This window comes from Mustelus asterias, chromosome 9 (assembly GCF_964213995.1).
Source record: "Mustelus asterias chromosome 9, sMusAst1.hap1.1, whole genome shotgun sequence".
Lineage (NCBI taxonomy): Eukaryota > Metazoa > Chordata > Chondrichthyes > Carcharhiniformes > Triakidae > Mustelus > Mustelus asterias.
Window position 1 is genome coordinate 37,101,143 of NC_135809.1, and position 17,898 is coordinate 37,119,040.

Below are 17,898 nucleotides of genomic sequence, written 5' to 3' on the forward strand. Positions count from 1 at the left end.
ATGTTGATTAAGAAGTACCCACCATTGCATGCAACAATAGACTTTCACCATCCAAACAGTGCCCATTACCAATCAGATCACTTGACACAATTCAACTATCAGATTAAAACCTATCCTCATTCAGTATAACATTTCCAAGAACTCAAAACTCCCCCAGCCCGTTAAAGATTGCATTATGCCAAATTTGGCTTCAGTATCATTCCCAAGTGATTCCCAAGTGATTTTAGATGATCAGGCAAAAACTGAGTTACCCACACTCATATGGTGCAGAAGCAAACTTTCAACAAGTGATTGTTTCTCTAGCTGGGGTGTTACAGCAATTGGCATGGGGTAGAATGGCAGCAATTCAACTTGGAGCCAGTTCCTATGATAATCCTGTTTGATTTAGGTACCCTCATTGTATTACAACAAAATCTGTTGTTTCTAACCACAGCAAGGGAAATCCTAGAAAGCCTGAAAACTGTCTGGAATCCCACTAATACCAGTGTCTCTTAAAGGCATTTATCGGATTGTGTTTCCACTGTCACTCCCATCTGTAAAATACCTTATCTGTAAAATACAGCCACAACTACTCTTTTTTTTATATACTTTTCCAATTCAATCAAATCCAATTCAGAGTCTCAACAAGTTGAGACATTTCCGATCCAGGCTGACAAGACAGGGCAAGCGACCAAACCACCCTATCTTGGGCCCGATCTACATGAGCCAAGCTGATTGGAGAAGGGGGAGGTTCCTCCTCCAAGACTTGGGCTCATTTGCATCTTAGCCAAAAGACCGAGATGCCGCTTTTAAAAATTGCTTCATATGAAACATATGAAGCTTCAATGTAACCTAATGACCTCAACCAAGTGCAGCATCCTCTCCATACTACACTTGATCTTAGCCAAAAGGCCGAGAAGCGATGAGAAAGCTAACACTTCACATGAGACAATAGCTGAGCTTCGCAAGAATGTTCATTTGAGGATTTTTTTTTTAAAGATTTAAAAACTGGACTTTATTATATCCAAAACTTTTTTGGGGAGGGCAAATTAATTCAACACACCTATAATTGACTTTCAGAAAACATCTGTACATCTTAAAACGGTTCCAACTGTGACATAAAATGACAATTGATTAATGAGTTCTGGAAGAGTCCACCTAACTCGCACATCTTTGGGCTATGGGAGGAAACCGGAGTACCTAGAGGAAACCCACGCAGACACGGGGAGAATTTGCAGACTCCACGCAGACAGTCACCCGCGGCCGGAATTGAACCCGGGTCCCTGGCGCTGTGAGGCAGCAGTGCTAACCTGTGCAATCCTCCATTCAATCTGATTATTTTAGTCCCACGGCATCCTCCTGCGAATCTCGCTAGTTTTGAATGCTCCAAACTACCCCACAGTTAAGCTAACATGTTGATGCTGATGAGTTTCAATCCGGAGAAAAGGCTGATTTGTCCTGTGGAATGCTAAAAAAAAGCTAACAACTGGGTTGAAAGACTGACATTTAGCAAATTGGACCTGATCAGTCTGTAAAAAATAGAAGTTACAGGCTGATTAATGCACTTTATCTGGAGACATTTTACGGACTAAAAAACACATTACACAAAGAGGAACTGCATTGACTGATTAATGCATTAAGAGGCACAGGTGGCTGGAGGAACATATTCACTCTATGCCTTTGGAAACGTGACTGCCTTACATTACTATCTTTCCCCTGCTGATTTGCCCTCCTGCTCAGTGAGTGGTTCCATCATGAATCCTCTGCTCGCTTCAGGTTCAACTGATATGCTCCCCAGTTACAGATAGTCAAAAGCTGCAGAGATGAAAGTAACTCCTTCAGGGCCCATTTAATATTGGCTTTGCTCAGCTGGTAGTTGATTGCTTGGTTGTACAGTGCTAAGGTAGCTTTATTCTCCCATAGAGTCTCCCAGACAGGAAAAATAGATTGACATCAATTTCGGAGGCAACAAAGGGGCTTAACTGCACTGTAACGAATTACTTCACCATAGAATTGCCATGCAATAAACGCAGCTAGTTTGTGCCTCAGCTCCTGCTCTAGCATGGCGGACATTTTGATCGAGATGGTCCCTTCAAGATAGTAAACTTTTGTGTCAGACAGCTTAAGTGTGGAGGTGGGGGAGGGGGTAGGAGGTGGAGTGGCAAGTTTAGGATGGAGCAGGGATTTAAAATCCAAATGATCGAACTTTAGAGAGCATGTGGTTAATTTTAACTTTGGGTGGACACCAGGTAGGCAACAGGGGATGCATTCAAGCTCCCCATCCAGTGTCCTTGGGGGCTCGGCTTTTGGAACATAAGAACATAAGAACTAGGAGCAGGAGTAGGTCATCTGGCCCCTTGAGCCTGCTCCGCCATCCAATAAGATCATGGCTGATCTTTTCGTGGACTCAGCTCCATTTACCCGCCCGCTCATCATAACCCTTAATTCCTTTACTGTTCAAAAATGCCTTAAAAACATTCAATGTAATAGCCTCAACTGCTTCACTGGGCAGGGAATTCCACAGATTCACAACCTTTTGTGTGAAGAAGTTCCTCCTCAACTCACTCCTAAATCTGCTTCCCCTTATTTTGAGGCTATGCCCCCTAATTTTAGTTTCACCCGCCAGTGGAAACAACTTCCCTGCTTCTATCTTATCTATTCCCTTCATAATCTTATATGTTTCTATAAGATCTCCCCTCATTCTTCTGAATTCCAATGAGTATAGCCCCAGTCTACTCAGTCTCTCCTCATAAGCCAACCCTCTCAACTCTGGAATCAACCTAGTGAATCTCCTCTGCACCCCCTCCAGTGCCAGTATATCCTTTCTCAAGTAAGGAGACCAAAACTGTACACAGTACTCCAGGTGCGGCCTCACCAGCACCTTATACAGCTGCAACATAACCTCGCTGTTTTTAAACTCCATCCCTCTAGCGATAAAATTACATTTCCCTTCTTAATTACCTGCTGCACCTGCAAACCAACTCTTTGAGATTCCTGCACACGGACACCCAGATCCGTCTGCACAGCAGCATGCTGCAATTTTGTACCATTTAAATAATAGTCCATTTTGCTGTTATTCCTACCAAAATGGATGACCTCACATTTACCAACATTGTACTCCATCTGCCAGACCCTCGCCCACTCGCTTGGACTATCTATATCCCTTTGCAGACTTTCAGCAGACTTGGTGGAAGGGACAGGGCAGAAAATCCTGTGGTTCCCACGTGGAGTCCAGCCAGAGCTAAAGCGTTAAAAATGGAGGAAAGCAATTACAGCAGCAGGTGCACAGTGGCTGATAGCAGGTGGGAAAATTCCTACTCTTACTGGCCCCTCAAGAATCTTCAGAAAGTCTTGCCTTCCTTATTTTGGTGAGTGACCTGCAGTTGCCTTTTAAAGCTCAATGTGCTATTCCACACCTTGGGCCAGGCGCCAGAATGTGTGTACTCCGCGCACAAGCACTTGCGTTGCATCACTATCACGGTGGCACAGTGGTATCACTATCACTGCTGCCTCATAGCGCCAGGGACCTGGGTTCGATTCCAGCCTCAGGTGACTGTGGAGTTTGCACATTCTCTCCATGTCTATGTGGGTTTCCTCCGGATGCTCTGGTTTCCTCCCACAGTCCAAAGATGTGGAGGTTAGGTGGATTGGTCATGCTAAATTGTCCCTTAGTGTCAGGGGGATTAGCAGGATAAATACATGGGGTATACGGGGATGGAACCTGGGTGGGATTGTGTTTGGTGCAGCCTCAATGGGCCAACAGGCCTCCTTCTGCACTGTAGGGATTCTATGATCATCTGTATGTTATGGGATGCTGATCTCTGCACATTACAAGAAGCCTCTGCCTGAAACCCTTGGCTTCACTGAGCTGCTTTCAAAAAGGTCTCGCAGCTGAATCAGGAATCGGGTGATAAATTTAACCCTGTAGCTTTCAACAGATCACTGCCTTACTTCGACTCAGCATGGACTGTGAAACTCGGCCCCTACATGAACACTGGGCAATTAGATTAATTTTGTAGTTGGTGTACAATTCCCTTTATTGCAATACTCAGTCCTAAAGCTTTTCATTCTGGAGTTTTTGATTTTTTCCCCCACATTACCCAGTTAGAGCTTTCCCTAGGATAGAATGACCTGCTCCTCGCCCTTCAGAAATGCCACCTTAAAACCAGAGATGCAGAGCAAAGGACAGTTCTTGCCTGGAGAAAAAGCTCATTAGTCCCATGGAATGCAAACAAGCCAGCGCTTGTGACATTTAGCATGTTAAAATTGATCAGGGTATAAAAAAACTAAAGTTACTCAACATATCACTCTGGTGCCACGATTCAAATGCTCACCAAGGCAAGGCTCACAACTCTCAATAATTCCAAGATGTAGCACGCTTAGTATTCAAGTGCTCACCACATCACACGTCTTTCAATCTTTCATTTCTTGATTCCTTCATTCTCATATGCCATTAAAAATGAGAACAGAAGTATTTTTAAAATTCTGAGGGGGGGATTTGCAGAGTAAATGCTAGCAATTTATATCCACTGGCTAAACAATCTAGAATTCGGGGGCATAGTCTCAAGATAAGTGGTTGAGATGAAGGGTAATTTCTTCCCCAAAAGGTTTGTGAAGGCATGGAATTGTTGCACAATTATAGTGCATTCGAGGCTGAGATCATTAGATTTCACGACTCTAGGGAAATCAAGGGACATGGGGATTAAGTGGGAAAGTGAAATTGAGGTCAAGGATCAGCCAAGGTCTTAGTGAATGGCAGACTAGGCTCGAGGGACTGTAGGCTGATTCCTGCTCCTATTATGTTTCTATATCCTTCTGTAGGAAGTGTAGCTAAGAAGGTTGGTTTTAACTGTAAAAATTGCAGACTATTCACTGTGGGCCACCACTGGTCTCCATACAAATTCAAATCCATCCATACTACTTTCCCTCTACATTGATATTGGTCAAGGTTGGGTTCTAAAATGTCTAAAGGAGCACGTGAGTTATAGCTTCAGAAACAAGACAGCCGAAGGTTAGTGGGTAAAGACTGAAGATCTCTGTGCTTCCCCAGGGCATCGCCTCAATGCAGTGCTGGATTTAGGCATAAGCTAAACAAGCTACAGCTTAGGGCCTCACAATCCGCAGGGGCCTCACAAAATTTCAGAATTTTTTTTGAGGTGTTTTAAAATTACACGTAGCTTTTTATGTGTTCTGTAGTTATACTATATTATAATCTATGAGAGAGATCAAGCCAGCCAAATGATAAATATGTAATCAGTAAATGCATTCATTTGAAAATAATTTGTATTTTTCACTTTAAATACCTTGCTATTAAATAATTAAAAGGCATAATTATGTTTTCAATTTTTTTGTGGCGACCCAAGGTCCTGTTTTGGTACGCACCTTTGTGAGACCTTTTAGTGTAACTTTTTAACAAGGGGCCTCCAAGCTTTATATAGCTTAGGGCCTCACCAAGTCTAAATCCGGCACTGCCTCAATGATTGAACATTAAGTGTCTATTGATAACACATCATGTACAAGTACACAGGGTATAGCCCAAGCTGTGAGCTAACTCCATGCTTGCTTATACAATGGTCTCTGTCCAATCCACAATTGACTCTACTCTCAGGCCATGTGTCTCTTGACATCACACTGCGAACGCTACTGCTCCCCAGTCCCACATTAACCCTTGCTATGCCAGATACACTTATACAACAATAGATACTGCAGGAAAGTCAGGACCAGAGTGATCTCTGCACAAGCTTTGATTGCCTAGATAATATATAAGGCATAACATTTGCATGGACAGACTGACTGGACCAGAAGCTCTTTATTGAGCAATGATTTTTTATACGTTTGGATATTCATATCTGAAAGGTCACTGAAATCATAGTATTTACCATGTTCAAACAGCAGGACCTATTTCATAAATAATTCTATCGGCCTTTTAATTTAATTTTCGACTTTCTACAAACATCTTCCTTCCCCTTTTTCTGAAACCAGTGATTCATCATTAGAGTTCAGGGTATTGGTCTTTCTACAGTATCTCTTATATTTGCCCTTCCTTCATGTGTAACCCTAGAGCAGTGTTGGCAGCCTATTGGACGATAGTGGAAATCAAAGCTAGCCCAGCCCTGTTTACAACCACAACACAATAGCCAACATTATTTTATCATTGGTCGGAATCTCAAACAGGAAGTCTGGCTGCTGTTCCTCCCTCGAATGGGCACTGAAGCCAAATGAATTCAGTAATTCAGAATAGATCAGGGTTCAGAACTAATCTGGGCATTTCAATGATACGTCCTACTTAACCAACTGTGGAGTTAGTGGGCAATTAGTGTTGACAGCAGTGCTCTATAAAATGGAGGATGTGATTGATATTCAAGATCTATGATTGCAAAATGGCACCCCACATTCCCAGCAGTTAAAATGATAGATACGTCCATTTAATTCTAAGATTAACAGTACATCATCATGACATTAACAGCTTCATAATAAACTAAGACAGGGTGGCATCATTGCCTCATATTGCGTCAGTATTGCGAGCAGCCGCAGCACGAGATTGCAGTTACAGTAACATGTGATGATATTTTGAATTGAGTTTTTAGAACCAGCCTAACATGATCCCGCTTGAATGCCACTCAGTGTAGCAGCAGAGAACATAGATTGATTTATTAATGTCTAAGTGTAGATAGATTCTCCGCAGTGACAGGCAGGTCACATCATCTGCTGCTTCTTTTACTTTATCTCCTGGAGACCATACACTTAATCGGCAAATAGAAAGTCTCGACACGTACCTGGAAGAAGGAGTACTGGAGGGGAGCTTCTGATCAGCATCAGCTGCTGGGCAACAGAATTGATGTAAAACATTCTCATTTCTGTAAGAAAGATGGAACAAAGTCGAAATTAATCCAATTCCTGGCGCATTTTAGAAGAAAATAAAACAGATTGCTGGGGTCCATTGATATGACGGTAAAAGTTCACAAATCATTGCTGCTGATAGTTAAAGAAAAGCAATCTGAGGGACCAGATGATGTGGTAGGTTAACAAAGAACAAAGAACAAAGAACAATACAGCACAGGAACAGGCCCTTCGGCCCTCCAAGCCCGCGCCGCTCCCCGGTCCAGGATTGAATCCTGAATCCAGGATCCCCGCCCAATTTTCCAGCCTATCTACATACCAATATCCTATCCACCGAGCTTTCCCTCACAGCTACGATGCTTTTGTTCATTACAACCTATTAACTTACCCCCACCCCCCCATTCCAGACCATGTGATCTCCAGGGAGAGGCGAAAACCCAGAGTGAAAAACCCCAGGGCCAATATGGGGAAAAAAAATCTGGGAAATTCCTCTCCGACCCCCTAAGGCGATCGAAACGAGTCCAGGAGATCACAATGGCCCCGATCGGAAAATGCTTCCCAACCCTAGTCATTTCCACTTCCACGAACACCATATGAATTCCCTGCCCCCGAGACAGGTTCCCAACTATCCGCAGTCTCACTCTGTACTGGCACCAGCAAGATGATCATAGAATGAAGCCTTGAAACGAGAAACCAGGAACAATTAGCCCGCGCCGCTCCCTGGTCCAAACTAGACCACTCTTTTGTATCCCTCCATTCCCACTCCGTTCATATAGCTGTCTAGATAAGTCTTAAACGTTCCCAGTGTGTCCGCCTCCACCACCTTGCCCGGCAACACATTCCAGGCCCCCACGACCCTCTGTGTGAAATATGTCCTTCTGATATCTGTGTTAAACCTCCCCCCCTTCACCTTGAACCTATGACCCCTCGTGAACGTCACCACCGACCCGGGGAAAAGCTTCCCACCGTTCACCCTATCTATGCCTTTCATAATTTTATACACCTCTATTAAGTCTCCCCTCATCCTCCGTCTTTCCAAGGAGAACAACCCCAGTTTCCCCAATCTCTCCTCATAACCAAGCCCCTCCATACCAGGCAACATCCTGGTAAACCTCCTCTGTACTCTCTCCAAAGCCTCCACGTCCTTCTGGTAGTGTGGCGACCAGAACTGGACGCAGTATTCCAAATGCGGCCGAACCAACGTTCTATACATCTGCAACATCAGACCCCAACTTTTATACTCTATGCCCCGTCCTATAAAGGCAAGCATGCCATATGCCTTCTTCACCACCTTCTCCACCTGTGACGTCACCTTCAAAGATCTGTGGACTTGCACACCCAGGTCCCTCTGCGTCTCTACACCCTTTATGGTTCTTCCATTTATCGTGTAGCTCCTCCCTACATTCTTCCCACCAAAATGCATCACTTCGCATTTATCAGGATTGAACTCCATCTGCCATTTCCTTGCCCAAATTTCCAGCCTATCTATATCCTTCTGTAGCCTCTGACAATGTTCCTCACTGTCTGCAAGTCCTGCCAGTTTTGTGTCGTCCGCAAACTTACTGATCACCCCAGTTACTCCTTCTTCCAGATCATTTATATAAATCACAAACAGCAGAGGTCCCAATACAGAGCCCTGCGGTACACCACTAGTCACAGGCCTCCAGCCGGAAAAAGACCCTTCCACTACCACCCTCTGTCTTCTATGACCAAGCCAGTTCTCCACCCATCTAGCCACCTCCCCCTTTATCCCATGGGATCCAACCTTTTTCACTAGCCTACCATGAGGGACTTTGTCAAATGCTTTACTAAAGTCCATATAGACAACATCCACGGCCCTTCCTTCGTCAACCATTTTGGTCACTTCTTCAAAAAACACCACCAGGTTCGTGAGGCATGACCTCCCTCTCACAAAACCATGTTGACTATCGTTAATGAGTTTATTCCTTTCTAAATGCGCATACATCCTATCTTTAAGAATCTTCTCCAACAACTTCCCCACCACGGACGTCAAGCTCACCGGCCTATAATTACCCGGGTTATCCTTCCTACCCTTCTTAAATAACGGGACCACATTGGCTATCCTCCAATCCTCTGGGACCTCACCTGTGTCCAGTGACGAGACAAAGATTTGCGTCAGAGGCCCAACGATTTCACCTCTCGTCTCCCTGAGCAGCCTTGGATAGATTCCATCAGGCCCTGGGGATTTGTCAGTCTTTATATTCTCTAACAAACCTAACACTTCCTCCTTTGTAATGGAGATTTTCTCCAACGGTTCAACACTCCCCTCCGAGACACTCCCAGTCAACACATCCATCTCCTTAGTGAATACCGACGCAAAGTATTCATTTAGGATCTCCCCTACCTCTTTGGGCTCCAAGCATAAGTCCCCACTTTTGTCCCTGAGAGGTCCGATTTTTTCCCTAACAACCCTTTTGTTCCTAACGTATGAATAAAATGCCTTGGGATTCTCCTTAATCCTGTCTGCCAAGAACATTTCGTGACCCCTTTTTGCTCTTCTAATTCCCCGTTTGAGTATTTTCCTACTTTCATTATACTCCTCCAGAGCTCCCTCCGTTTTTAGCTGCTTGGACCTAACATACGCCTCTCTTTTCCTTTTGACCAGTCCCTCAATTTCCCTGGTTATCCACGGTTCTCTAATCCTACCCTTCCTATCCTTCTTTTTTTACAGGCACATGCTTGTCCTGTAGCCCTAACAACCGTTCCTTAAAAGACTGCCACATACCAGATGTGGATTTACCCTCAAACAGCCTCTCCCAATCAAGAGCTGCCAATTTCTGCCTGATCCCAATAAAGTTAGCCTTCCCCCAATCCAACACCTTACCCTTGGGACACCACTCATCCTTTTCCATCACTATCCTAAAGCTAACAGAATTGTGGTCACTATTTGCCACATGTTCCCCAACCAAAACTTTGAAGACCTGACCGGGCTCATTCCCCAGCACCAGGTCCAGTATAGCCCCCTCTCTAGTTGGGCTGTCCACATATTGTTCCAACGAACCCTCCTGTACACATTTTACAAATGCCTCACCATCCAGAGTCCCTGCCCTCAGCGATTTCCAGTCTATACCAGGGAAATTGAAGTCTCCCACTACAACAACCCTATATTTCCTGCACCTATCCAGTATCTCCTGACATATCCATTCTTCCACTTCCCTTGGGCTGTTGGGGGGCCTGTAGTACACCCCCAACATAGTGACTGCGCCTTTCCTGTTTCTAAGCTCCACCCAGAGTGACTCGCTACACGACTCCTCCGAATTGTCCTCCCTCTGCACCGCTGTAATATGCTCTCCAACCAATACCGCTACTCCCCCACCTCTTTTGGCCCCTCCTCTGTCTCGCCTAAAACACTTGTACCCTGGAATATTCAGCTGCCAGTCCTGTCCCTCTTTCAACCAAGTCTCTGTCACCGCAACCACATCCAAATTCCTCGTGCGCATTAAGGCCCCAAGTTCGTCTGTTTTACCTGCTACGCTCCTTGCATTGAAGTATAAGCACTCCAGACCCCCAGGCTCAGTGAGGTCGTCCTCCCCCAGAGTGCTCTTCTTCTTTGCCAGCCTTGTCCCAGCCCCAAGCTCGTCCCCAGCCACCACACTTATAGACCTAATAGTTTGATCCCCACCCCCCTGCCATACTAGTTTAAACCCCCCCGAACTGCATTAGCAAAGCTCCCAGCCAGTAGCAAAGCTCCCAGCCAGTTAGTTTCACTTTGCCCAAAATCAAGCGATGGGCTGAAAGGCTAATCTCCATACTGTATAGGTAGGTTTGGGCTCAGAATCAGCTCTTAGCTGGTGGGATCTCTAATTCGATAGTTTTGCATAGAAGCCACAAGGATGGTTTTTGGATGATTGATGCAGTGGCAGGTACTCTTTCCCAGGTCAGTGTTCGTGCTCAGTACAAGCATGAGGATATTGGATATTATGAACTGGAATATCATGTTCTTTGAAAGTGGCCACACCAAAAACCTATTAAAATGGCTGCAACAGGGGACTATGGGCATTTAAACTGTGGACACTATTCAATTAAATGGCCAATATTTAGTTAAACATGGACCTAAATAGGATACTTTGCAGCCACCTGTGAAGCTTAAATGTCTCATTGTTTACAGATGAATCAGCATTTAACGAATCTCTAGGTGGTTGGTCACCGATTGCCACACTGAATAAAGGAGAATATTTGAGCTCAGGTTAGAGTAGAGGTAAGAGTGAATGTTCATTGTCAACTGCTATTGAATCATCGGAACCTGGCCCCAGAAGTGTTAACCATGCAGTCATGTGACTGAAGCTAATTTTCAGCAACTGCAGTTTAAAATATCCCAAACGAAGCAAGAAACGACTAAAACATCACAAACATCTGAAACATCAGAACCATCAAAGCTGAAAGTCTTCGAACGCAGCTTCCAACTTCCAAGTCCAGCTGACTATCCATCTACAAGAGGCTTTGCAACTTCATGAGAATCTTTAATTCTAAAAGGCCTAACTCCAACTAAAGGATCAACTCAACTAAGTCGGCATCATGCCTGCATCTGAGTTATAAAACCCATGTTTATAATTACAGCTTTAAATTAATCTGCACCTAATCTTTGTGTGTGACAGTGTTAGTCAGATGAGAGCTTGAGACATTGGCAGGAATCTAATCACCGTTCACACTGGCGAGATTTTCTGGTCACCAAATTCTCCGACCTTGCCGCAGTGGGAGCATGGCGTGAACGGCAGAGAAGATCAAACAAGCGTGCGATAACAAATAACCTTCTTTGTTTATAAAATCACCAAAAAGCCTGCTGCTGGAATTCATTCTAAATTAGGAAAAATCACTTCAAGGGTAACCTTATACAGAAACATCCTGATTGCAGATCGGAAGGGATCGCACCAATTCTGTCTTAACAATACTCTGAGACTATTCCGTCCAAACCAGTGATTCAATCAGTACATCTGTCAGTTTTTAATAAACTTAAATTAATTTAACTGTATCATACATAGCAATGAGACCACAGAATATGAAAAGAAAACAATGAGGACTCAAGGTATAAAATATTCATTCGACAAGGCAAATTATTACATCTTTAGTACCTGTGTGTTGTGTGTTCAGGTTTACTTGACATTTAAAAGGGAACCACCACACAACTTCAATGAATAACATAGGCATTCAGAGTGGCCATGGGAAAAAATCAGATAAACCATAAGTCAGGTGAATTCTACATCGAACCATTGAAGCTCTGTACACAAGGTGTCTTGGAAAATCTGGAATGACGTAGGTTATCTTCTGACGTGTCCTTTGTGTGGGAAGAGGTGGATGGCACAGATTGAAACAATGACAATAGGAGGAAAGGCTGAGCAGTTTTCTGCATGTAAACACTGCGCTAGAATAACAAAACAACATAATCAAAGTGGCTCGATCCGGATGTCTTGAACCAGACAGAAAACATGCAGAAATTGTTAAAAATTTAACGTGTCACGATCAACTGATAAATATCACCAGGCATGAGATATTCTTAACTAACTCATTGACTGTCACTCCTGGCTTATTTAGTCAGTCCAGTGTGGAGTCATTAATCAGATCATGCTGCTGGCTGAGATATCTTAGCAGATATCCACTCCATCTGACCAAGGAGCAGGGCTCCGAAAGCTAATGGCATTTGCTACCAAATAAACCTGTTGGACTTTAACCTGGTGTTGTTAAAACTCTTACTGAGATATCTTAGAGCAGGCCACTATTGCCATCTACTTTCAGACCAAATACTCATTTTACTTCTCTTCTTTGCTTCTTTTTATATTCAACTTTGTTCTCAATTTGCTACTAACTCACTTGGGAAATATGAAGGGTGAAGGCTACCATGGTAACTCCAAGGATTCAGCCTCTGCATGGGTGGAAAAATGCAGGAAGGAAAGCATATATATCAATCATCATCAATTCAGCATTACGATGGCCTACTTCAGGTTTGTCATTCGTAACAGCAACTTGCACTTAGAAGATGCATTTAACAGAGAAAAATATCCCAAGTGATACCAGAGCTGTAAGGAATAAATCATCATCAAACAAATGAAGTAGATATTAAGGCAAAAACAAAAGGCTATGGACATGGGAGATCTGTAATATCAACAGAAAACATGGGAAATGTTTGGAAGGTCAAATTGCATTTGTGGAGAAAGGAGTTGGCGGCCCAGATTTTCGCTACCGAGACAGGTCCTTGCACTCTCCGCCTTGGTAAAAAGTATTTAGGATCACGATTCTCACTCTGTAGAGTGCAGGTGCAGGGTAGATTCGGACTCACCAAACCCAGGGTAGCCACAGGGGAGGCAAGTGCCAAGATGGGCTGGTGAGAAGGCCTGCCTCAGTTCTCAGGACTTTGTCCTGGTTGTTTTAGAAGCTGTTCGGCCCGCTAGCCTTCACCCTTGATATTCTCCAACCATCTCCATGCCTTCCATGCCATCAACATGCCAACTTATCTGCTCCCCCACTATGGCTCGTCGTCCTCTCCATGCCATCTGCATAGCCCCATTCCCTCCCATAAAAGTGAAAGAATGTCAGGTATACACACTGGGGTCAATTTTAACTTGTCTCACCAAGCATTAAATTGGAGGTTTTCTGCCAGACAAAGGAGCTGGTATCCTTACCATCCATTAGGCTAAAATGTGGATGGTGCCATTTTGAAAGGGGCTCCCACTGGATACCTAAAGCAATTGCCCACTTCAGGCAATAGGCTTATTTCACTACAGTTCAAAGATCCTGATTACTATTTTAGGTTGAAAACGATTGGATGCACACTCCAGTCAATTCCACGGGTAACAGAGAAGTAATCATCAGTCATCTAAAAATCAAAATCGACCCCCTGCTTCAATTAAAATTCTTGTGAAACTCCTTTTTGCTTGTCATTTACTTATACATGGCCCATTCCTCATTTGTCAATTTTTCAACTGGTGTTAACCTTTGCTCATGTCCTCAGTTAGAATGGAGGAAACAATTTAAAAGTCAAAGTTAGAGGAAATTCCGGTTGTAATTTCGTTCCATTACAAAATGCAAATATTCCTAAAAGGGAGGAAATTGGCTGAGGCTCAGTATTTCTGGAGAAGCAGGAAAGAAAACCAAACCTTCCATCTAAATTTTCCAAATTAACTGCTTTTGTAAAAATTGAACTTTAAGCCCTTTTACATCTGGATCTTAATTTCTACCTCCTATAAACCAGAAATGTGGAGATGAACAAACAGAAATGTACTAATCTATAATTGAGGATCATCACTTGACTGAAAGACAAAGCCACAACACTGTCTGCAACCCAACTGCCATTCTTAATTGTTACCCACAGATAGTTTAGTATAGCACTGCACATACTCATTGCTAGCATTCAATAGTATTCTCCCTGTATTTATCATTCCAATTTTCAATATTGCTTTTTGAACTGAATACTATGTCAATACAAGTGTCCTGCTTGACTTGATTATATCATGCTCCCAATAGCCCATCAATTGAAGTCCACATCAGAACAATGCTATCAGAGCGCGGACTCTGACTGCAATATTACATAAGATGTGTGGGCATGGGTGGCACAGCGGCAACATGGTCAGCACTGCTGCCTCACAGTGTCATGGATTCGGGGTCAATTATGGCCTCGGGTTACTGTGTGGAGTCTGCATCTTCTTCCCGTGTCTGTGTGGGTTTCCTCGAGGTCCCCCGGTTTCCTCCCAAAGTCTAAAGATATGCAGGTTAGATTGATTGGCCATGATAAATTGCCACTTAGTGTCATGGATATTAGCAGGGTAAACAGTTATGGGGATAGGGCCTGGATGGGATTGTTGTTGGTACAGCCTTGATGGGCTGAATGACCTCCTCCTGCACTGTAAGGATTCTATGAATGTACAGCACAGAAATGGGCCATTCATTATTGTCTGTCCATTTAAAATTATCCATCTCACAGTTCCCTCCTGATGATCCATCTGTGCTCCACAGCTAGATCCCAACATGTAACCAATACCTGGGAATGTTATCTTTTATGGAAACTATATCTGAAGTCCGAGCCTGTAACTCACTCTAGGTAAAAAGTGCAGGCTGGGGAGCTGTGTCCAGAGCCCCGGCCAGCTGAGCTTCTCCAGGAAGCGCACGTTGGTGATCGCCTCTCAGACTGGTGAGTCTGTCCAACTGGAGGAGACATCGCAACTTTAGAAGATCCTGTTCTCGGTCAATGTCCCGTCATGTCCACTTATTAGCAGGGGGTAAATGGACAACGATCACAAGTGAAAACTCTGGTTGATTTACCCCACTAACCCGAGGGCACAGAATCCAGTGAGGTCAGCTAACTCAACACAGACGAAGTTCAATTCTTTACCTGCTAAGCCTTGAAAGAGCTTGCATTTTATATGTTTATATTGCAGTCACTGGTTAACAGTGAACACTTCATGGGGTTTCTCAAATTCCCCGCATGTAATAGTGTACCAATGCTGTTACCCAGCAACCTGTTTATATGGCTGCTGCTTCCTTATACCTTCCATGCCGTGCAAATAATTAGTGAAGTCTGTGAGTAAGCTTCAGATCAATTACCTTCTCTTCGACCTCTCGTGAGAAACGCATTCTTAATATATGCTTTTTTGCTTTTCCAGAAATGGTCCATTGCTGAGAACAACTTTGGCAAGAAATGTTAAAGTTTGAAGCAAGGCTTAGTTAAAAATAGACAATGTGTAAATATATGGATCACAGCCATTTCTTTCAGCAGATCAATTCGAGCATAAACAAGAAGTGTAAAGAGAAAAATCTCACCATCAAAACTTGTTTAGAAGAGAAATAATAACCACTGGATGCTCTTTTTAAAGGGAAATCTTACCATTGTTTTAAAAAGATCAAACAGCTACAAATAATTCTCAAAATCTGTAACGTGCTTTTTTCGAGCTTTTCTTGACTGTTTAAGCATGTTTTAGTTTAAACTGTGAGCCCTGATGAGATCAAGGAAAGCTGATGTGGATGAGTCACTGAACCTGACTGTGAAGGAGCTAAACCAACATCAGCAGCAGGTTAGTTATTATCCTGAAGAATTATTAGGCCTGACAGTGAGAGCTAAATTAACATATGACCATAAAGTCCAGACTATGAAAAGGCTGCTTGGCTCATTAGGTTCAGTTCATATAGCATAATCCTTTATCATACACAAGCTCCATTATCAATAGCTTTGTGGTAAACCACTGTTGTCTGTTATCTGTGGTGGGTAACCACTGTTAGTTAGTATTTATTATTACCTGTACTACCGGTATATGTGGCACATCCCTGTTGGTTCCGCCCAAGAATCTGCCCCCTGGTCCGGGTATAAAGGTGGTGGCTCCTCCCCCTAGCCTGCAGTACAGACCAGATCACCGACAGGGATAGCTCCAAGTTCTTGCTAATAAAAGCCTATTTGTCTTGCTCACAGCTAGTCTTGACTCGATTGATAGTGCATCAATTTTATTAGCAAATTTTTTTATAAAAATGGAGCAGTTACTGAAACCCGACAGGTTGAATCTAGACCCGCGAGCTGCTGGAGCGTCAAACACGTTTGATCACTGGCTGAAATGCTTCGAGGATTACATCGAAGTCTCCACTGCCGTCCGTACAGATGATGACAAACTACAGGTGCTCCACAACCGGGTAAGCGATGCAGTATATGCTATGATCCAAGACGCGGAAAATTACACAGCCGCTATCGAAATTTTAAAGGGCCGGTATAATAAACGGCAGAATGAAGTCTACGCGAGATACCTCCTCGCTATGCGCAGACAGCAGCCTGGGGAATCAATTGACCAGTTCCAATGCGCGTTGCAAGTGCTTGCCTGGAACTGCAACTGTAAGTCTGTGACTGCCACCCAATGTGCTGACGACTTAATCAGGGATGCCTTTGTCAGGGGCATCGGAAGTACTTATATCCGGCAACGGCTGCTGGAACAGGGTCTGGACTTAGAGAAAACGGTGCAACTGGCTGAATCCTTAGAGGTGACCTCACAATACCTCGAAGCCTACTCACCTGACCACGTGGGCGCATCGTGGACACTGCAGCCGTGGCTACCGGGAGGACCACAGACCTACGCCGCCCCACGCCTCACCAATGACCTGACCACTGGAGGCCCGAAATGCCACTTCTGCGGCTTGGGTAAGCACCCGCGACAAGGCTGCCCGGCGGGGGGGTCATTCTGCTTTGCGAGTGGGAAGAAGGGACACTAAGTCTGCTGCCAAATCCACCAGCGCCACGTGTGACCCGTGGGGGCCGCCATCTTGGACGCCTCAACTTTTTTAAGCAGCTACTTCTCTATTTCTTCTTGTGAATTGCCTGTTCCATCTCCCCTTTGCTGACAATTTTGTTCTAATGTTATTAACCTTTGAGACTGCCTGCCGCCAGGGTATTTAACTTGATCTCCTCCATGCCGTTAAATGGGGAAAATCAACATTTTGCTTTTTTTCCCCAAGTCTTAAGACTATCCCTCTCACAAGTCCAAACAACAAATGTTTCCCTTGTTCACAATGGTTTTAGCTTTGAAACCTTTTTCCTCTTACCAACGTTCTTGGCATCTTGATTTTTTTTCCCCCTGATTTCGAACAAAGTTCCGGTAACTTCTGTGTTGGAAGAGCTGCCTTCACAAAGTTTTTTTTTTGCAAAAGACTTGCTATTCCCACAGTAACTCTTTGAAACCCAAGTTAATCCAAAAAGCACAGCTTTCACATCTGGTTTTGCACAGTAAAACCACAGGTTAACGGCAGCCACACTGTTGCCTCTTCTCCCCCCCCCCCCCCCCCCCCGACTCTGCCGATTGAGACGCGAGTGCCGGTGATTCAGCTGCCCCCTTTCTCTTGCCGAACCGGCAAGTTGCCTCTGGGACGGTGAATGGAATCCACAGTTTGCTGGTTCTACCCAAAGGGGAACCAGTGGGCGAAGTTTCCCCTTGTTTTCACAGCCGGCCTCATTCGGCGCTGCACCGGGATCACTGCCTGGGTTTGAGCGCATTGCAATTTCCGGGCAAACAACAAATGTTTTGTAATTTACACTACAATCCACGGGCAGCTTGCAAACAACAATTTCTAAAGATCTGATTGTACACAGGGCATGAG

General features: G+C 44.2%; 1 non-coding gene across 1 annotated transcript; it reads right to left on the reverse strand.

The window, feature by feature from the left end:
- Positions 1-707: 707 nt before the first annotated feature.
- LOC144499300 (U2 spliceosomal RNA) lies at positions 708-903 on the reverse strand. The gene has a single exon (XR_013498801.1). It is a non-coding gene; the product is annotated as a U2 spliceosomal RNA (small nuclear RNA).
- Positions 904-17,898: the final 16,995 nt, after the last annotated feature.